We start from the raw sequence: 23,639 nt of genomic DNA on the forward strand, positions 1-23,639 counted from the left end.
GGTAGTCATTGAGACATGCTGCATGAGCCTTCTTAGACACAGGGATGATGTTGGCCTCTTGAAACAGGCAGGGACAGTGGCCTGATGTCCGAGAAGACCTCTGCCAGTTGATCTGGACATGCTCCGAGTGCACGACCTGGTACTCCGTCTGGTCCCATCACTTTCCTTGGATTCACACGAAGGAAAACTGATCTGACCTCTGATGCAGTGACTGTTGGGATAGGTTCGTCAGGACTTGTTGGAATAGGTGTTACCTCTCCGCCGAATTTCTGCTCAAAGCGAGCATAGAAGGCGTTGAGACGATCTGGGAGGGATATGTCATCGTCTGCTATTTTGCACTGTCGGCTGATTGTAGGTTGACTGAGTGGATTTGTGGTCCTTAGTCCTTTTGGGATCTTCTCTGCTTTCTTGCATTTCCATAGGAAATTGATTTCTGTGTCTATAATACATGATCCTTTTGGAGATCCTCTCTAGTTTGAGCTGGCGATTATGGTGCCAATAGTTCCATCTATAAGCTGGTGGCATTTGATTTTTAACCTTGTCCACCCAAGTCCAACTCTGGCATCTCCACATCATGGCTAACATTTAAAAGACATTTGGACAGGTACATGAATAGGAAAAGTTTAGAGAGATATGGGCCAAACGCAGGCAAGTGGGACTAGTTTAGATGAGATTCCCTACGGTGTGGAACCAGGCCTTTTTGGCCCAACCAGTCCACACCGACCCTCTGAAGAGTAACCCACCCAGACCCATTCCCCCTGACTAATGCGCCTAACTCTACAGACAATTTAGCATGACCAATTCACCTAACCTGCATATCTTTGGACTGTGGGAGGAAACCGGAGCACCCGGAGGAAACCCACGCAGACATGGAGAATGTGCAAACTCCACACAGTCAGTCGCCTGAGGCTGGAATTGAACCCGGGTCCCTGGCGCTGTGCGGCAGCAGTGCTAACCACTGAGCCACCATGCCACTTGGGGAAACTTGGTTGGCATGGACAAGTTGGACCGAAGAGTCTGTTTCTATGTTGTATGGCTCTATGACTCTAAATGTGATTGTGAAAAATAAGTTACAAATGTTCTTCAGGAATATATTAAGAGTGAAGAAGTGGCTGATGCTCCAATGGGTGGAGTAAAAGTGGAACATTTTAATGGACACTTTGTATTTGGTTTTCACAGCCCCCTTAGAAACTGGAATGCATGCAGGTCAGGGATAATGGCAGCTGGGTCCCAATTCAAAAAGCCCAGTCTCCATTTCTGCCGCTGGCTTTTTTAATTCACTCATGGGATGTGGGCATTGCTGACAGGCCAACATTTAATACCCCTCCCTAGCTGCCCTTGAACTGAGTGGCTTGCTTGGCCATTTCCGAGGGCAGTTGGGAGTGAACCACATTGCTGTAGGTCTGGAGTCACATGTAGGCCAGACCAGGCAAGGATGACACTTTCCTTCCCTGAAGGACATTAGTGAACCAGATGGATTTTTCCCGACAATTGACAAAGGATTCACAGTCATCAACAGTTCCTAATTCCAGATTTTTAAAAAAAATTGTCTTTTACAGTTGTGAACAGAGATTAATTTTTCCATTCCATGTGGAATTTGTAGATTTGCTTGTTTTATAGATGGTCCAAGGTCATCACTCATCATTATCACTTCACCGTGTAGTTTATGCTGTCACTCTGCTGCTGGTCACGTTGCAGCTCCATCCCTGGATCCGTGTCTCTGGAATATCCAGAATGTTGCCATGGCTTTCAGGTTTGGAGGCACAGGATGGTCACCATTTATTTCTGGATTGCATTGTTTGGATATTGGATGTGGAGCACAACAGCAATTTCCCAAATTTACCACCATCACGCACAGACCTATCAGACAAGCAGCTTAACAAACTGCAACTCTACAGAGAACAGGCAGAGGAGCAGGACTGGCTGTGATCCCAAGCAATGTGTCTGCATACAAATGAATGGCTGAATCACCTTTGTATGTTTCTAGGGCTGGAATATCTGGGGGCTTCACACATCTGGTGGGTGGCACGGTGGTTAGCACTGCTGCCTCACAGCACCTGAGACCCGGGTTCAATTCCCGCCTCAGGCGACTGACTGTGTGGAGTTTGCACATTCTCCCCGTGTCTGCGTGGGTTTCCTCCGGGTGCTCCGGTTTCCTCCCACAGTCCAAAGATATGCAGGTCAGGTGAATTGGCCATACTAAATTGCCCACAGTGTTAGGTTAGGGGTATGGGTGGGTTTAGCTTTGGCGGGTCGGTGTGGACTTGTTGGGCCGAAGGGCCTGTTTCCACACTGTAATGTAATCTAATCTAATCATTTTCTGGTATATTTCTTATTCATTTGCTTGTATTGCCAACACAAAAGTTACATTACCCTTCAACGAGGGCCCATCTGGACCAAACTGAAACATGGTGCAACAAGATTGAAGTTGTACAGGATGTTGGTGAGGCCTCTGTTGGAGTACTGTGTCCAGTTCTGGTCACCCAGTTATTGGAAGGAATTTATTAAGCTGGAGAGGGTTCAGAAGAGATTTACCAGGATGTTGCTGGGTTCGGAAAGTTTGAGTTACAAAGAAAGGCTGGATAGAGTGGGACTATTTTCACTGCAGCGTAGGAGCTTTAGAGATGATCTTATTGAGGTTTATAAAATAATGAGAGATATAGATAAGGTTAATGGTAGGTGTCTTTTCCCTAGAGTGGGGGTTTCAAAATTAGGGGGCACATTTTTAAAGTGAGAGGAGAGAGACTTGAAAAAGACACGAGAGGCAAATTCTTCACACAGAGCGTGGTTTGTGTGTGGAATGAACTTCCTGAGGAAGTGGTGGATGTGGATACAATTTCAAAATTTTAAAGGCATTTGGATAGATACATCGATAGGAAAGGTTTGGAGGGATATGGGCCAGGAGCAGGCAGGTGGGACTAGTTTAGTTTGGGATTATGTTCAGTATGGACAGGTTGGTCCGAAGGGTCTGTTTTCTGTGCTGAATGACATAAAGGTCGTGCATTCTTCTCCAGCCATGCAGCTGGAAACAGAGGTCAAGCAATGGCATGAAGATCGGTGCTCAGACCAGAGAGTGAACATGATTGACTGTCAGAGGCTCTGGGGTTGACAAGTCAATCATGTTCACTCTCTTAATTTAAAGCTATGCCCCCTTGTAATACCCGACTCCATACGCGAGAAAAGGTTCACACTGTCAACCCTATCTAACCCCCTAATCATCTTGTACACCTCAATCAAGTCGGAGACCATGGTCTCTAGTGACTGGATGACAGGCTTTTATAAGTAACACCAAAGAAATAGAAATTATTCACTTTCCTCAAATTGGGAAGATAGGTCCCCAAGAATATTTATCCACAATAGTTTGGAGAAAGTAAATGGAATGATGCTGCAGTTTTCAGTCTTTACCGAGGAAAACAACTTCTGTAAAACATTGCACAGCACTACCAGCATCAGATACCCTGTTCCGCCAAGCTAAGGAATAACATTTACTCCACAATTTTTATTGCAATTCTAATAACAATATTTTGCTCAGCTTTATACTTCAAAATATTCTGTGAATTTTGCCATTACATAACTAATAATGTACACCAATGACAGAAATCAATCTCATCGAGGGCCAAAGGGCCTGTACTGCGCTGTATTCTTCTATGTTCTATGTTCTATAACTTTTAAGTTTAAACAGCTTAGTTCTGCAAAGGAAATTGCTTCCTAATTCAACAAAATTCTTACTTTCTCTACGAACCAAAAGAAGTGAAAAAATGGAAACAAAAACACTAAAGCTCCTGGAAATTCTGAAGTAAAAACACAAGATGCTAGAAATACTCAGCGGATCTGGCAACTTCTGTACAGAAAAGAAAGTTAGCTTGTAGAGTTCAATGTCCTTTTACTAGAACGCATCAAAAGTTTTGATGAAATGTTAACTCCCCACAGATTTTGCCCAAAAATATTTACCATTTGTATTCTTAGCTCCAGTAGCTTTCAAATGTCTTATACAATAGCTGAAGCTCATCTAACTATTATTGCTTAGCTGATTATTCACATATACAAGCTCATTACCTGAGAAACACAAATCAGGTGGGTGGTAATACCACATGCTGCGCCAGTGTAAAGATAACTTGAATCCTATTATCAGGCACCAGCTGCTTACTATATGTTTCTGTGAACTAATGAGGAAAATGTTTATCAGAAATACAACCTGTACACAAAAACAGTTTTATATTCCAAAGTGCCCATTTAATCAATGGAGCAAATTAAATCATTCAATTTTTATTGATTAAAGACTACTTCAGATGGCATTAGAAAATAACGCTTTCAATCAACTTCCCTGGTTGCTAGTTTCTTTCCTTGATGTGATTTGGCCACTGGCTACTGTAAGGACAAAAGTGGGATACAGTTGCATTGGAGGTAGTTCAGAGGGGGTTCACTAGATTGATTTCAGAGTTGAGGGGTTTGTCTTATGAAGAGAAATTGAGCAGTTCAGGCCTATACTGCCTGGGATTTAGAAGACTGAGGACATTTTTTAGAGAGGGTGGTATGATTATGAAATAAATTACCAGAGGAAGTGGTTGAGGCGTGTACATTAACAAAATTTAAAAGGCATTTTAAATGGAGAGGAAAGGTTTAGAAGGATATGGGCCAAGTGTATGGAAATGAGGTTAGCGTTGATCGGCATGGACCAGTTTGGGCCAAAGGGCCTGTCTCTGTCCTGTAGAACTCTTTGACTCTATCTGATTGATCAGATGCTAAAGGGGATTGACAGAGACAACGTAGAGGCGATGTTTCCTCACATGGAGCAACCTAAGACAAGAGGTCATGGTTTCAGGATAAACGGTAACAGATTTAAAATAGCAACAGGGAGGAATTACCTCTCTCAAAAAATTGTAAATCTGTGGAGTTTACTACCTAAGTGCAGTGGATGCTGGGACATTGAGAAAATTTAAGGAGATAGAAGGGGTTGAAAAGTTATGATTAGGTTAGATTCCCTACAGTGTGGAAACAGGCCCTTTGGCCCAACAAGTTCACACCGACCCTCCAAAGAGCAACCCACCCATTCCCCTACATTTACCCTTTCACTTAACACTATGGGCAATTTAGCATGGCCAATTCACCTGACCTGCATCTTTGGACTGTGGGAGGAAACCAGAGCACCTGGAGGAAACCTACACAGACACGGGGAGAATGTGCAAACTCCACACAGTCAGTCACCCGAGGTGGGAACTGAACCTAGGTCTCTGGTGCTGTGAGGCAGCAGTGCTAACCACTGAGCCACCGGAGATCGAGAGGAAAGTGGAGTTAAGGCCAAGATGAGATCAGCCATGATGATATCAAGGGGTTGAATGGCCTACTGCTCCCAATTATATTCTTATTCGTTAGTCTAGAGAACACAAGAAATGTCAGGAAATTTTACAGCCTTTGCCTTTTTATGAGGTTGATTGCATTCAGTTAAATTTGAGAAAGCTTATGCTCCTCAGTTGCTGCTATCTGTCGCAGGTATATTATTTGTCAACTTTTATGCATTATTTAATTACAGGCAAATGCATTCAATTTTCAGCTGATGGAACATGATGGTGAAATATGAAACAGACCCCGAACCCAAATCTGATATTTTAGCTGTGAGTAAGAGGTAAACCAACCCAATTCAGCATTTCCTAGTGAGCATTATTCAAAATGCGGTGAGAAGGAATGCAACTTGTGTGTCAGTGTTTCTGTGGCTCCCTATTTTTCTGAAACAAGTTATGGAAAGGCTTATTTCCAATCGGCAGTTATCATCTTCCAGTGTCAACGCACCTAGTGCTGTAGAAAAGGTCATAAGATTTATGGCCTTTAAAGCTAAATAATATTGATCTAAGTGACTTTTAAAAACAAAACACGTGGACTCACTGTAGCACATTTACAAAGTGGCATGTTGAAAGGAGAAACAAAATTGCTACACAATCTCTCCAAGTTTGGCAATGGCCGATGGTATTATCAATGGACTATTAATTCAGAAACCCAGATAATGTTCTGGGGACCTGGGTTTGTATCGCATCACGGCAGATGGTGGAATTTGAATTCAATAAATATCTGAAATTAAGAGTCTAACGACGACCATAAATCGATTATCAGAAAAACCCATCTGATGCACTAATGTCCTTTGGAAGGAAACAGCCATCCTTACCTGGTCAGCCCTGCGTGTGATCCCAGACCCACAGCAATGTGGTTGACTCTTAACTGCCCTCTGGGCAATTAGGGATGGATGATAAATGTTGGACTAGCCAGCGATGCTCATATCCCTGAACATTTTGACCTTATAAATGTTGACCGAAAGGCCTTAGGAAAAATATTTAGGTAAAATGCCAATGATAGATGTTAAAACCAATAACGGGAATATTGTTCAAAATTATGGTCAAGTGGACGCTCAATGAAAGAGGAGTATTAACACCTCGTCTGAACTGGATCCAGTCAAAAATCACACGCCACCAGGTTATAGTCCAACAGGTTTATTTGGAAACAATAGTTTTCAGAGCGCTGCTACTTCATCAGGTAGCTAGCTACCTAAAGGAGCAGGCTCCGAAAGCTTGTGGTTTCAAATAAATTGGACTATAACCCAGTGTCATGTGATTGTTGATTTTGTTCACCCAGTCCAACATGGGCACCTCCACATCATGGTTCCAGGAGAAGGAGCCATCTGTCTTTCAAACAAATCCTTTTCTCTCTTTATTATTAATTAACTGCACGGCAGGAAAGTTGAAATTATTCCATTGGCAACACAACATAGGAAAATTCATAGTAAACCAACTTTTACTCTGTCTGAAAGAGGCAAGGACACATGTCCACATCCGTCAATAAGGCAAGGCTGGAAATACACAACAGAACTTTAAAAATTAACAACACAATTAAAAAAATTAATCATGGCTGAATTCAGTTTGAAAACAATTTGAAGAGGTGAGACACACTTTTAAAGAAAAGGTATGTATTTTATTCAGTACCAAATCAAATACTCAAATGTTTTTGTAGGAAAAATTCACAATTACTGAAATAAAGAAACAAAAAGGCAAGGAAATGTTTATTTCTCTCCAGATTTTAATAAATATATACAAGTTTACAATGGTATATGATTCAATTAAATTAGTACAGGCTGATCACCTTTATCTAAAAAGGCTGAGGCCACTCTTATGGTGCTCACTTCACAAGGACAGCAAACAGGAGTCCACCGAATCAGACACATCAACACCCACAGAGACGCAAGTAAAAGAATACTCCACATTTTCATTTGCCTATTCTCTGTACCACCCAGTCCTGCTGGCAAAGTGGACAGCGGTTGTTCTGTTTCACCCACAGTGACATACAGCAGTTATGGAAGGAGTGGTTGCATTCTCCCCAAACCACTAGAAAATACAAACAAAAACAAAATGGAGTCAGTGCTACCAAACATTTTTTTAATATCCTGTCACTCGAAATAGCTAAACAAAAATGTTTCCTTGCATAAATAATCACACAGAAATAAATAAAATCCTTTTAGTCTAAACACATATAATTGATTGATATTATTCTCCATAGAGTCATACAACATGGAAACAGACCCTTCGGTCCAACTCGTCCATGCTAACCATTTAGCCAAAACTGATCCAGTCCCACCTGCCAGCACCTGGCCCCTATCCCTCCAAACCCTTCCTATTCATATACCCATCCACATGCCTTTTAAATGCTGTAATTGTACCAGCCTCCACCACTTCCTCTGGCAGCTCATTCCATTCACTCACCACCCTCTGCGTGAAAACGTTGCGCCTTAGGTCCCTCTCACTTTAAAACAATGCCGTCTAGTTTTGAACTCACCAAACCTGGGGAAAAGAGCTTGGCTGTTCACCTTATCCATGTCCCTAATGATTTTATAAACCACTATAAATTCACCCCTCAGCCTCCAATGCTCCAGGGAAAATAACCCCAGCCCATTCAGCCTCTGCCTAAACACTCTAATCCCGCAACATCCTTTATAAATCCTTTCTAAACACTTTCAAGTTTAACAACATCTTTCCTATGGCAGAGACCAGAACTGTCCACAGTATTCTAAAAGTGGCCGAACCAATGTCCTGTACAGCCACAACATGACCTCCCAACTCAATTCCTCAACATACTCATCAATGAAGACAAACGTACCAAACACCTTTTTCACTATCCTATCTACATGAGACTCCACTTTCAAGGAGCTAAGGACCTCATCCAAGGTCTCTTTGTTCAGCAACACTTCCTAGGATCTTACCATTAAGTATATAAGTCCTGCCCTGTTTTGCCTTTCCAAAATGGAGCACCTCACATTTATCTAAATTAAACTCCATCGGCCACTCCTCAGCCCACTGGTTCAACTGATCAAGGTCCCATTATACTCTGAGATAACCTTGTTCACTGTCCACTACACCACCTATTTTGGTGTCATCTGCAAACTTACTAACCGTACCTCCTATGTTCACATCCAAATCATTTATGTAAATGACAAAAAGCAGTGGACCCAGCACTGATCCTTACAGCACAATGTTGCTCACAGGTCTCCAGTCTATGCAACCCTCGACCACCTTGTCTCCTACCTTCTAGCCAATTTTGCATCCAATTGGCTAGCTCCCTCTGGATTCCATGTGATCTAACCTTGTTAACCTGTTTACATGTGGAACATGTAATTGGGTTTTCAAACTTGCTTTGGGTTGAAGACCACTTTTTAAAAATTATAAAACATACTGGTAAAGAGCTCTCAGATAAAACATGCACTCACAAGTGCCAGTAAGGTTGCTGTACCTGCTTCTTACTGCAGAGTTTGGTGTGACTACAACAGAAGCTTACGTCCAGCATGGGGAAGGGAGGAACCCGTGTCTCGGAGTTTGGAGAGAGCACACAAAAGAAACTGCTGTATAGGAGCAGTGGGGGAAAGACAGAGCAGGAGAGCTCCTCTCCAGCCACTGCTTACTCATTTACCCCTGACCCTGGTTCCTGGACCATTGCCCACTTGTGGACTGGCATTGTGTTGTGGACCCCCTGCAAAGTATCCACCATCCCCAGTTTGAGAGCCACTGCATTGTAGTACATACACATCATACAATAATAATTACTGACACTTCTGATACTGGGATAGACATAAGGTTGTCATAGGAACAACTTCATCTACCACAGTACTGTCCTATGTAGTATTACCCCATATTTGGGTAATGCTTGTCGTTTATTTTAATTGATTAGTTTGCAATAATTTTGCCCCCCGCTGTTAATTCTTTAGCACGGGCATCATTCAATTTTTGCTCCTGAAAGTAAAAGTAAAACTGTCGGGGGAAGTCCTCATTGACCCATTGTGAATAGTAACCTGATAAACACTTTGAACTATTATCGGTTTCCAAGATAGGGCTGGGGTCCAAAGAATAGCTAATTATCATTTCCACTTTTACAGTGCCTGCCTGATTTGTAACAACAGCCGGACGAGTGTTCGACGTGGCAGTGGGGGAACATTTCAGCGTTAGCCACCACAATACGCTACGGTTCAAATTTGTTCTGGACAAGGAAAAAGATGGCCTGCAAAAGACAGCTTTGGATTTGGGGAAGGCAGATTTTATTCAAATAAAGCTGAATATTGCCACTTACTATTGTGGGTAAGTCTACAGTGATACAAATGGGGGCGGGGATTCATAAAGAGCTGGAGAGAACACAGGTCTAACATGTACCCTTTAGGGGGAAATGTAGGAGCAGTAAGTTCAGAGGAGCCTGGATGTCTAAGATAATTCAGGACTGGCTAAAGAAGAAGAGTAGGGCTTTTAGCAAGTCCAAAGGGAGTAGTTCAGTTGCATCCCTGGAGGAATACAGCAAGTGCAGGAGGGAAGCAAACAGAAGAACAAAATGGGGGCATGTGAACAGGATTTGAGAGAATCCGAGGATATCTTATAAACACATTAAAAGGAAGAGGTTAATCACAGAAAGAGTAGGGCCCATTAGGGACCAAGGGGGTGAAGCCACAGGATAATGGACGGATGTTGAATAAATACTTCTCTTCTGTCTTCACTCTGGAAAAGGAGAACGTAGACATGGAATTTAGGAAAAGGGACTGAGAGGAACTTGCACAGTTTGACATAGGAAATGGGGAAATATTGGAGGCTCTGTCAGACTGAAAAACAGTCAAATCCCCTGGTCTGGATGAATTGCATCCCAGGATGCTGTGGGAGGAAACTGCAAAGGCTCCAAACACAAGTTTTTAATTCCTCTCTGGCCATAGGGGAAGTGCTAGAGGGTTGGAGGATGCCTCATGTGGTTTTTTTTTTAAGAGGGGTGGTAGAGATGAACCGTGAGAGTTTCAGGTCAGTGGTAGGGAAACTATTGGGGAAAGTTCTGAAGGAGCAAATGAATATCCTGTTGGAAAAGTGTGGGTAAATTAGGGGTGGTCAGCATGGTTTTGTCAAAGGGAGGTAATGCTTAACAAATTTGTTAGATTTTTTTTGAAAATGGGATCAAGTGTGTGGATGAGGGAAGTTCAGATGAAACAGTTTATATGGATTTTTGCAAAGCTTTTGATAAGGTCCCACATGATTGAGAAGTTAAGAGCACATGGAATTGAGGGAAACTTGGCGAGATGGATCAGAAATTGGCTTAGTATTAGGGCACAAGGGTAGCAGTAGAAGGCTTTTTGAGTGACGGGAGGCCAGTGTCCAGTAGTATACCACAAGGATCTGTACTAGACCATTATTGTTTGTTAGGAGAAAGTGAGGACTGCAGATGCTGGAGATCAGAGCTGAAACATGTGTTGCTGGAAAAGTGAGGGGGGAGGTGTGGGCGCAAGTTTTGCACTTCTTGCGGCTGCAGGGGAAGGTTCCGGGAGTGGAGGTTGGGTTGGTGGGGGGTGTGGACCTGACGAGGGAGTCGCGGAGGGAGTGGTCTTTCCAGAACGCTGATAGGGGAGGCGGGGTTCAAGGGCAGAGGAGCGGGAAGTGGAGGAGATGCGGTGGACAGCATCGTCAATCACGTCTGAGGGGAAATTGCGGTCTTTGAAGGAGGCCATCTGGATTGTTCGGTATTGGAATTGGTCCTCCTGGGAGCAGATGCAGCGGAGGCGAAGGAATTGGGAATATGGGATGGCGTTTTTACAGTGGGCAGGGTGGGAGGAGGTGTAATCTAGGTAGCTGTGGGAGTCGGTCGGTTTATAGTAAATGTCCGTGTTTGTTAGAAACATAAGTGTACAGATGAAAACTTAGGGCGAATGATAAGGAAATTTGCACACGACACCAAGGTTGGTAGAGTGGTTAATAGTGAAGAAGATGGTTACAGATGGATTGGTCAGATGGGCGGTGGTAGGTGGTATTTAACACCGTGATAAGGGTGAGACGATGCACTTTGGCAGAAGAAACAAGATGAGGGCGTATTTAATGACTGGCAATACGCTGAGTAGCTTAGCAGAACGGAGGGATCTTGGGTTAATTATTCACAGATCCCTGAAGTCGGCAGAGCACCTGAATAGAATAGTTAAGGCATTATATGGGACACTTGCTTTCATCAATCATGACACAGAGTATGAACAAGGAGGTAATGTTGGAGTTGTACAGAGCATTGGTTAGGCCACAGCTGGAGTACTGTGTGCAATTTTGATCAGTTCACTACAGCCAAGATGTGATAGCACAAAAGGGTGCACACAGGAGGTTCACCAGGAAGTTACCTGGGATGGAGAAATTGAGCTATAAGGAGAGACTAGATAGGATTGTATTGTTTTGTTTAGAGCAGAGAAGATTGAGGGGGACATGATTTAGGTGTGTAAGGGGTATGGACTGGGTGAATGGAGAGCAGTGTTCCCCTTGGTTGAGGAGTCAATCACAAGAAAGTATAGTTTTAGGGTAAGGGGCAGGAGATTCAGAGGGGATTTGGGGAAAAAAGCTTTTTCACTCAGCAGGTGGTGGGAATCTGGAATGCACTGCCTGGAAAGGTAGTGGAAGGTAGAAACCACACAACCTTTAAAAGATATTTGGATGAGCACTTCAAATATCACAACATTCAAGGATATGGGGCAAGTGCAGAAAATTGGGCTGAGCGCACTTTTAGTGGCAGTTATGTCAGTGCAGACTCGAATGGCCAAAGTGCCTTTTCTGCACTGTACAAATCTACGAATCATGTTGTTGTGGAGAAAAATGCAGAAAAGGGAGAAGGTGAGGACTGCAGATGCTGGAGATCAGAGTTGACAATGTGGTGCTGCGAAAGTACAGCAGGTCAGGCAGCATCCAAAGAGCAGGAGAATCAACGTTTCGGGCAAAAGCCCTTCATTTCTGATGAAGGGCTTTTGCCCGAAATATCGATTTTCCTGTTGCTTGAAAGATGCAGAAAAGCCCACTGTAAAGATCGGATCATATGTTTTCCTAAAATATCAGAGAGAATTTGGTGTGGGGGGAGGAAAGAGACCAGCTACATGCAGCAAGAAGTCCAAATTCACGAGGCATTAAACCAAAGTTGGCAGTTATCTAGCTTTAGCTAACCCTGTGTTGTGTGATTTTTAACTATGTCCACCCCAGTCCAACACTGGCACCTCCACATCATAGCTTTAGCTAGAGGGAGGAGTCTGTAAAACAGATCACACCTTGAAAGACTATTCTAGAATTAGACATATCCAGACTGGGAAAGGAAACTGTTTGGAAGCAAACTCTCAGGAGCTTAGAATAATTTTGGACCAATTCTGGGAGAACTGCCTGTCTACTTAAGTGACAGAACAAAATTACTATTGGGCTTCACAGCCATTAAAACTTCTGTTCTGAAGTTGAAAGTACAAGTTGTCTTTTTGTTGCAGCAAACATCTCAAAATGTCTCTATTCCGGCTGTAACACTGATTTGGTAAATATTCTATTTCCTCAGACCATCTACAGTTACCATTCAGAGTCTTGTTAAGATTCAGTTATGCAAACTGTTGCTTTTCTATGTAAATTTCATTGCAAGTATGTCCAGACAAAAGCTTTGATACCTTTTGCTGGCTTTCCTCAAAAGAAACCAACAACGCAGAACAAAGATATGGCAAACAATTCAGCAAAAGCTCCCCATCAGCTGAAAGTAAGTGATCTGGGTGTCTAATCGCTGTAGCTTCTGCCAAAATCTTGTAATGTCACCTTGTCTAAGTAACTTAAATTGAAAAGTGTGGTACTGGAAAAGCGCAGCAGGCCAGGCAGCATTCGAGGAGCAGTAGAATCGACGTTTTGGGCATAAGCCCTTCTTTAGGAATGGGGCTGGTGTGCCAAATGGGCTGAGATAAAAGGTGGGGGGGCAAGAAAGGTCACTTACCTTAACCACAAGATGCAGTTTATTGGACAATAGCAAGAATACTGGTTAGTTGACATAATAAATAAGACTAGGCAGACACAATGATAACCCATCTCTGCTCTTTTCTCAACTCAAAAGTGTATGACATTATCAGATTAGATAGAGTTAATGCAGTCTCCAACTTAGTCCTTTAAGAATCATTGGCTGATGTAACAAGTTGCAATCTGACAAATCCAGGGCTATTCTAGGGGCCAAATGCAAGGCACAATATTGCAGCAATCTTCATCATTTCTTCACTCATTTATTCACTTTAATCATTTATAAATCTGATAAGATTTGAGTCTCAGTTATGACATCTTACCAGCCAATGTAACTTATACCTATTGTCATCAGTTAACGAATAACATCTTTCAACTTCTCATTAAGACTCTCTTGTGATTGATTCTGATATTAATCAAACTGGCCCTTAGACCCCAGAAGAAGAGTATTTGGATACTGGAGGTTCACTCAGAATGTAGTGTCTTTGAACCTGAGCCGTCTCAGGGAAAATCTACTTGTGTCCTTCAAAACATCATACAGCAGTACCTGTAGGAGCTATTGCTGCTCACTTGTCACTACCTTAACTTTGACTGTTACTTGGATATGGCTCTAGCATAACATTCCACCCCCCAGCAGTGGAGATCCCCTTTGGTGGTGCCACCTATAAGTGGGGGCATCTGTCCATTGGAGATCTTGGATGAAGACTGCTGTATGCAACAGTCCTATGTGATAATAGGTTGAGTAAAATTCACTGGGTGTCAGGCTGGGGGAGGTGGGGATCAGTTTTTCACATTTATATTGAATGTCTTTTTTTGCACCCCTCTTTATTTTATCTGAGGTATCTGCTCATAAATCTTTGGTTGCATTTCGATGCAAGCTCATGGTCTCTGGGCAAGGAGGGTTAGGCAGGTCAGAGGGTGTCCTCATGGACCTACTCCTAGACTTGGCCAAAATGGCCATTTGGAGGTCTGGGCCCCAAGTCACGAAAGGGGTCATGGTGCCTGACCAGTTGCCCTTCTTTCCTGGTCACAATCAGTGTCTATTGAGAGGAAGCACAATAGAGGCATGCAGAAACTGCCCCCCACCACCTTTTATCTCAGCCCGCTTGGCACACCGGCCTCATTCCTGAAGAAGGGCTTATGCCCGAAACGTCGATTCTCCTGCTCCTCAGATGCTGCTTGGCCTGCTGCGCTTTTCCAGCACCACACTTTTTAACTCTGGTCTCCAGCATCTGCAGTCCTCACTTTCTCCTAAGTAACTTAAAATCCTTGCATCATTTATGAGGATGCTTTAGCTAACACTTTGCACCTCAGCTCATCAGCTATACTCATAGAGGTGTACAGCACGGAAACTGACCCTTCACTTCAACTCGTTCATGCTAACCTAATCTAATCTAGTCCCATTTACCAGCATTTGCCCCACATCACTCTAAACCTTCCCTATTCATATACCCATCCAGATGCCTTTTAAATGCTGTAATTGTGCCAGCCTCCACCACTTCCTCTGGCAGCTCATTCCATACACATACCACCCTCTGCATGAAAAAGTTGCCCCTCTGGTCCCTTTCATATCTTTCCCCTCTCACCCTAAACCTCTAGTTCTGCACTCCCCTGTCCCAGAGAAGAGACTTTGTCTATTTACCCTATCCATGCCCCTCACAATTTTGTAAACCTCTATAAGATCATGCCCCAGCCTCTGACGCTCCAGGGAAAACAACCCCAGCCTATTCAGCCTTGTAAATCTTTTCTGAACTCTTTCAAGTTGCACAATTTATTTTGCATACACTTTTCTTTCTCTTGTAAACCTGTCTGCCTTTGAGATGCTCCTTAAAATCTAAATCATGGACTAATCTTTTGATTAAATGTACTAATATTTTTATCTACGGCTGAGTTTACGCCGATAAAGGTGCTGGATAAACGCTAGTTGCTGCTGCTGCCCAGCTTCATCCAACTTCGGTAAACAATTGCTTCATGTTTCAAGCTCAGTCAGATTTCGATGAGATGACTTTGATATTAATGAGAAGACCTCATTGCTGAAAAAAGACATGTTGGCAGGAAATGACTAATGCGGTTGATGGAGAATGAGACAAGACAGCACTGTTGGATCTTTCAGAAGCACTGACTCACCCCCTCCTGATAAAGAATTTGTGCGACTGCAGAATCCGGTTGAAGACAGGCTTGCTGTGCACCTATGGAGACAGCAAGCGGTGCTATTGCTCTGCATGGCTCATACTACACTGGCAGAGCAGCTGTTGTGATCTTTCAGAGGAGGTGCTTTTCACATCAACTGCTCTACATTTGGGCTTTGTTATCATTTTGAACTTGGTGTTAAAGACATGCTAAGGGCGTAACTCACTTTTTTCTGGTGGACCTGTACATGCAAAAATCAAAGGAGTTCTAGTCTTCTGTGGGACATATGAAATCTATTTTGATTTTAATAAAATCTCAACTCACAGATGTGCAAAACAATAAGCAGGAAACTGAAATGGACAGAATACAATAGGGTAACTGTGAGTAAAACTTACCAACACAGTCTTCTTGTTTATTTTCAGCTTGGCACCTAAGGCAGGCATCTAAACAAAGGAAAATAAATCATTTTGACAACGCTGCAGAAGTTATGGATCTGAAAACCAGTTCGATGTTGCTTAGTGAAATTCTACAACTTTGGCATTTCTTTTGCAGAAATGTGGGGAGGCATCACATTGCCCCGTTCACAGTGGGGAGGCTCCATGATTTGATTCAGTCACAAAGAAGACTTTTTATTTTACTCTTTCATGGGATGTGGGCCATTTCAAATTGCCCTTGAGCTGAGTGGCTCACTAGGTTATTTCAGAACTCATTTAAGAGCCACATTGCCGTGTGCCTGGAATCAGACATTAGCCAGGCTGGGTTTGGACAGTAGATATCGTTCCCTCAAAGACTTTAGTGACCAGCTGGGTTATCATGACATTTCAGCATTTAGTTCCAGGACTTTTTTTAATTGGTGGAATTCCAATTCCAATAGTAACTGTGATGGGATTTGAACTCATGTCTCCAAAGCAATGGCCTGGGCCTCTGGATTAGCAGTTCAGTGACATTACCATGACATCACCAACTTCCCTGACACATTGTCATATCGGACAGATCAGTCAATGACAATGGTAACACTGGGCTTGAAATATTAACTCTTTCTCTCTCCATAGATACTGCCAAACCTGCTTAGTTTCTCTAGCAGTTCCTGTTTTTATTTCACCTCCCGACATTGTGCTTTTGTTTTGCTAACACAGAACATAGAACATTCCAGTGCAGTACAGGCCCTTCAGCCCTCGATGTTGCGCTGACCTGTGGAACCAATCTGAATCCCATCTAACCGATACTATTCCATTCTCGCCTATTCAATGACCATTTAAATGCCCTTAAAGTTGGCGAGTCTACTACTGTTGCAGACAGGACATTCCATGCCCCTACTATTAGTAACGAAACTACCTCTGACAACTGACCTATACCTATCACCCCTCAATTTAAAGCTATGTCCCCTCATGCTAGCCATCGCCATCCGAGGAAAAGGGCTCTCACTGTCCAACCCATCTAACCCTCTTATTATCTTCTATGTCTCTATTAAGTCGCCTCTCAACCTTCTTCTCTCTAACAAAAACAGCCTCAGGTCCCTCAGCCTTTCCTCGTAAGACCTTCCCTCCATACCAGACAACATCCTAGTAAATCTCCTCTGAATCCTTTCCAAAGCTTCCACATCCTTCCTATAATGTGGTGACCAGAACTGTATGCAATATTCCAAAGGTGGCCACACCAGTGTTTTGTACAGCTGCAGCATGATCTCAGGCTTCCGAATCTCAATCCCTCTACCCATAAAAGCTAACACACCGTATGCCTTCTTTTTTTGTAAATGTATTTTTCTTTACAAAAATACAAAGTTATTAAAAATACCACCAATAACAAACACCAGAATAATAAAGAGAAAGAAACCCCACAAATTACAATACAACTACTGTCTACTAACTACTAACCTACTCTATAATACAAAACAAACCCTAACACTGTGCAAAGCAACACCAATAAATAAATAAATAAGTAATAGATCAAAATAAAAATAAAAGCAAAAAACCACAAAAAAACACAGGATACAGAACAGGTATGTTCGGTGTAAAGCTCTCAAACACAAAAACGGGAACTTTGTATATTAACTCAGAAATCGCCCCCTCCAGGGCCCAGGGCTCAACAAACCTAACCGTCCTGGTTAAACAAACGCTCTAGTTAAGATAGCCGGCAAATCTGTATCCAAGTAACTCAAATAGGGCTGCCATGTCTTATAAAAATGGTCTGTTGTGTGGTGTACCACGTTTGTAAAAAAAAATCCAAGGGAATGTGCTCCATAATTAATTTCCACCATCTCAGCCAGCCTGGCGGGTTCTCAGACACCCAGTTCCTCAGAATATTCTTCCGTGCACAGTATGCAAGAATAGTAAATAGTTTCTTCCCATGCTCATCTAAAGATGGTAAATTTGGTAGACCTAAGAAGAGAGATATCGGGTCTACTTTGACTTCAGTCCTCAATATCCTCCCTATCTCTCCCGCCACAGCGCTCCAATAAACACAGAGCCTGTGGCATGTCCAGAAACAATGGGTAAGATTACCTACACTTATTTTACATCTGGGGCACATTGAAGATGCCCCTTTTTAAAACTTCATCAGACGGTCCAGTGCCAGATGAATCCTGTGCAGAACTTTCAACTGTGTAGCGCATGTCCTATTACAGATTGAGATCTTTCACATGTTCTCCCATGTTTCAGAAGAGATCTCCACTCCTAGCTCTTGCACCCAGACCTCACATAACTGGTTAATATCCTATCAGGCCCTGCCACCCAGCAGGCGATAGAGAGCACTAACCGAAACGGTGCTTGTGGATCGTAGCAACATCCTCTCTATATCGGGCTTATAGGGCTTAGTGAGAAGCGTAGTCTTCTTCTGGATGAAAACCCTAACCTGAAAAAAATGAGAAAGATTTCTGCTGGGCAACCCGTATTTGCGGCTCAGTTGCTCGAAAGACATCATAATCTCCTCCTCAAACAAGTCTCCCAAACTAGAAACTCCTCTCGCTGCCCATAGTTTGAACCCTGAGTCCATCATCCCTGGTTTGAACCCTGGCATACCAACTACATACGTGGCGTAAGTGGCGAAGTCTTTGATAAGCAACCTTCACTCTGACGAATCACCCTCCATGCCTTGACCGTACTAATAACAATGGGGTCCTGGCAGTGGTCCATAACTGTCCTCAGCTTATCCATGAACATTAGGTTAATAAGAGGGCACTTTGCCTGGGAGGCCTCGATATTCAGCCATATTGAGCCCAGATCATTACCTGCCCAATTGCAGACAAAGGACAACAGGGAACTCAACTGATACCTCCTGATGTCTGGGAAATCAACTCCTCCCCTCCTTGAAGCAATTTAGTAAGTTTGATGAGAGGCTGCCCATGGTGCCAGACAAAGGAACCAAACCACCTCATAAGCTTCCGCAGCATTGACCTGGGAAACATTATAGGGAGCATACGCATGGGATAAAGCAAATGAGGAAGAAGATATTTGGCCCAGCCATGAAATTGGAAGAGCCTCCCATCTCTGGAGATCCCACCTAATATTGTCAAGCAAGTGGGCAAAGTTAATCCGAAATAACCGATCAAACTTGGGGGTAATAAAAATGCCCAGGTATCGGAACCCTGCCCGTGACCACTCAAAAGGGAACTCAGATCCACCTCCAATTTCTGTCACATCCTCAAGATTCCCCAAAGGCATAGCCTCTGATTTTGCAAAGTTAATCTTATATCCTGAAATAGCCCCAAATGAATTGATACATGGTATCAGATGGGGTACGGAGGTGATCGGGTTCGATGAAAACAGAAGGACAGCATCCGCATACAGTGTAATCTTGTGTGCCCTCGATCCCACTTCCGGAGCGGTTATGTGGATGTTCTGACGAATGGCCTCTGCCAGCGGCTCTATCACCAACATAAATAACAACGGTGAGAGGGGGCAGCCTTGCCAACTACCCTGACCAATCGTAAAATTCCCAGACTTCACCCCATTGGTGATGACCGCGGCCAGAGGGTGGCAATATAAAGCCTCTACCCACCTAGCAAAGACCCCACCCAACCTGAACTGTTCTAAGACATAAAAGGTTGCCATTCCACTCGGTCAAATGCTTTCTGTGCATCTAAGGAAATCACCAACCCCTGAATCGATCGTTGCTGACAAACTTGGACCATATTCAACAACCTTCTAATATTATTAGATGACTTACGGCCCCTTATAAAATTTGTCTGGTCTGTTTAACAATATGGGGCAACACTTTTTCCAACCTCAAAGGCAAGGTCTTAAGACAGAATCTTGAAATCTGAATTTAATAGAGAAATGGGCCTGTATGAGGCACAATTCTCAGGAACCTTCCCCTTCTTAAGAATTAAGGAAATATTAGCTTCTGTCAAAGTTGGTGGTAGGCATTCATGATGTAGGAGTGATTGTACATCTCTGATATCGGCCCTGACAGAATCCCTATAAACTCCTTACAAAACTTACCCGGGAGACCATCAGGGTCAGGCACTTTCCCACTCTGAAGTTGCCTAGCTGCCTCCTGTATTTCCTGAACTGTCAAGGGGGCATTAAGGAGAGAGGCCTGTTCCAAGGTCATCCCTGGGAGGTCCAGGTTTTTAAAAAGACCTCCATTTTAGCCCACCTGTCCTCGCAACCTTTAGACCGATACAATTCTGAGTAAAAACTCCAAAAAGCCTCATTAATCTTTTTGGCAATGTATCTAAGGACCCTGGTGCTGTCTCTGCATTATTGGATTGGGGAGCACGTTTTTTTCCTAGTCAGGTATGCTAAATACTTCCCTGAGATATCCCCATACTCGAACAGCCTTTGTCTAGCAAAAGCAAGTACTGTCTTTGCAGTTTGTGTAAGTATTGAATTCAAGACAGCCCGGAGGGCCGTGATCCGCTGTAGCTTAGTTACCGAAGGCTGCGCAAAATTTGCTGCCTCGGCGGCTTTCAACCGTGTCTCAAGTAGATGCTGCTGTGCCTCCTTCTGTCATTTCCGGCTAGCCGAACAGGAAATAGCTAATCCCCTAGCAAAGGCCTTAGCGGTCTCCCATAGCAGAGCCGGACTACTAGCCGTGACTGAGTTGACAGTCAAGAATTCCTGAAACTCTTTCAAAACGTATTCCACAAATTTGGAATCCTTAAGGAGAAAAGGGTCCAAACGCCAGTGCCGCAAAGCTAGCCCCTCACTCTTGGCCTTAACCTCCAAATATACCGCCGCATGATCAGAGATAGCTATATTCATTCCCAATTTTACAACCCATAATCGAATCCAGAAGGGCCGAGGGAGCCAGAAAGAGATCAATCTTCGTGTGACATTTATTGGGTTTGAAATAAAAGGTGAAGTCTCTGCCAGTAGGGCAAAGACATCTCCAAATATCCACCAGCCCCAACTCCTCGCATAAGTCAGTCACCTGCTTGGCTTGTGAAGAAACAGTTGGGGGCCCACAAGGCACCCTGTCCACTGTTGGATCCAAAAGACAATTGAAATCCTCCTCCTATAATAATGTGCCGTGTTCCAAGGCACTCAGGTTAGAGAAGGCACTATTCAAAAATTTGAAGGGGTACGCCGGACATTTAAGGTGCCTTCCATCATAAGGTCCAAAGTGGGAATTGTTGCCAATGATTGCAAAATGTTCAGCACCGTTCATGATTCCTCAGGTACTGAAGCAGTCCATATCAAAATGCAATAAGACGTGGGACAATGACAAGGGAAGAATGGGAAACAGTATTAACACTGGATAATACGAGGTAACATCCATCTCCAACTAGAGAATCTATTCATTGCCCCGTGACTTTCAAAGGTATTTTCAATCAAAGTCTACCATCCATATCCTGGAGGTTACCACTAATCAGAAATGACCAGCCAAATGAAAACTGTGGATATACATCTGAGGCTTTGAATTCTGCAGTGAGTAACTCAGCTGCTGAAACCCCAAATCCTGTCAACCATTTACAGTAATACAGACTGCTACTATCTACAAGACCCACTGCAGAAATTCACTAAGGTTTCTCAGACAGTACCTTATAAATTCATAAACATTTCCATTTTGAAGGGTAAGGGCAGCAGATACATGGGAACACCACCATCTGTATGTTCCCCTCCAAGCCACTCTCAATCCTGGCTTAGAAATATAACGCCATTCCTTCACTGTCGCTGGGTCAAAATCCTGAAATTCCTTCCCTAATTGGTATTGTGTGTTAACCCACAGCACAAGGACTGCAGCGGTTCAAGATGGCAGCTCACCCCCACTTCTCAAGGGGCAACTAGGGACGGGTAATAAACGCTGGCCCAGCCAGTGACACCCAAGTTCCAAGAATGAAAAAAACAAACAAAACCTGAAACAGAGAATGCTGGAATAACTCAACAGGTCTGGCAGCATCAATGGAGACAGAAACAGCTACTATTTTGGGACCAGTTTTCTATTAAACAGTTTTGACAGGGGTGGAGGAGAATCAAGGAACATAGAACATTACAGCGCAGAACAGGCCCTTCGGCCCTCAATGTTGCGCCGCCCTGTCATACTAATCTGAAGCCCATCCCGCCTACATCATTCCATGTATGTCCATTTGCCTGTCCAATGACAACTGAAATGCACTTAAACTTGGCGAATCTACTACCGTTGCAGGCAAAGCATTCCATACCCTTACTACTCTCTGAGTAAAGAAACTACCTATCTCCCCTCACTTTAAAGTTGCGCCCCCTCGTGTTTGCCGTTCCCATACTTGGAAAAAGGCTCTCCCTGTCCACCCTATCTAACCCTCTGATTATCTTGTATGTCTCTATTAAGTCACCTCTCAACCTTCTTCTCTCTAACGAGAACAGCCTCGAGCCCTCAGCCTTTCCTCGTAAGACATTCCTTCCATACCAGGCAACATTCTAGTAAATCTCCTCTGCACCCTTTACAAAGCTTCCACATCCTTCTTATAATCCGGTGACCAGAACTGTACACAATACTGCAAGTGTGACCGTACCAGAGCTTTGTACAGCTGCAGCATAACCTCCTGGTTCTGGAACTCAAGCCCTCTATTAATAAAGGCCAAAACACTGTAAGCCTTCTTAACAACCCTGTCAACCTGGGTGGCAACTTTCAAGGATCTGTGTACATGGACACCGAGATCTCTCTGCTCATTTGCACTCCCAAGAATCCTACCATCAGCCCAGTACTTTGCATTCCGATTACTCTGGCCAAAGTGTATCACCTCACACTTGTCCACATTAAACTCCATTTGCACACCAAGATGAAAATGTTCCATCAACTACAACCCTCTGTTTTCTTTCAGGAAGCCAATGACTGATCCAAACTTCTATGTCTCCCACAATCCCATTCCTCCGCATTTTGTATAATAGCCTACTGTGGGGAACCTTATCGAAGGAGTCAGGTAGTGTAGGAGTCTAATGCAAAATACAAAGGATTTGGTAATGGTGGAGCAACAAAGGATGTAAATTAAGGCGTAAAATGGAGCAAATGGGCTCTCCTTACGAAGAGCAAAGTGAACAAGACACAGCTGTAGGGGCTGGGGAGAGAATGTAAGCAAAATGGAGAACAGATGTAATGTGGTCAGTTTCTGAAGTTGCTAAATTCCATGTTGAGACTTCAAGACTCTAAGCGGACTGAGCGGGAAATGAGACGTTGGTGTGCTTAACTGGAACATTGCAGCAAGCTCAAGAAGAAATGTTAGCATGAGGGCAAGGTGATTTATTGAAATGGTAAGCAGCTGGGGAGGTTGGGGTCATTCCTACAGACTGTTCTGTAAAATGGCCAGCTAGTCTGTGTTTGGCCTCAGCAATGTAAGGATAACTGTATCGTGAGCAGCAAATGCAATAGGCTAGATTGAAAGTACAAGTAAAAAGCTGCTTCACCTGAAAGATGTGTTTCGGTTCTTGGACAGTGAGGAGGGAGGAGGTAAACAGGCAAGTGTCAGACCTTCTGCGATTGTGTGGGAAGGTGCTGTGCCGGGGTGAGGAGGGGTAGAGGGGTGAAGTTGGGTGTCATGGTTCCTGACAGCGGAGGAGTGAAGATGATGTGTTTATTGGTGACATCCTGCCAGAGGTGGCAGAAATGGCAGAAGGTATTCCTTTAGTGGCAGAGTTTGAGTGGAGTGGAAAATGAAGACAAGGTACATCCTATAGTTGGTCTAGGAGGTAGGACAGCTGAGGGCAACAATGTGCAAGATGGATCAGAGACAGCTGAGGGCCCTGCCAACCATACTGTGGAGGTGGGGGAAGAAGTGTTCAGTTGAGGAAAAAGCAGACATGTTGGAAGATCCCCAGTGGC

This window comes from Chiloscyllium plagiosum, chromosome 13, assembly GCF_004010195.1.
Source record: "Chiloscyllium plagiosum isolate BGI_BamShark_2017 chromosome 13, ASM401019v2, whole genome shotgun sequence".
NCBI lineage: Eukaryota > Metazoa > Chordata > Chondrichthyes > Orectolobiformes > Hemiscylliidae > Chiloscyllium > Chiloscyllium plagiosum.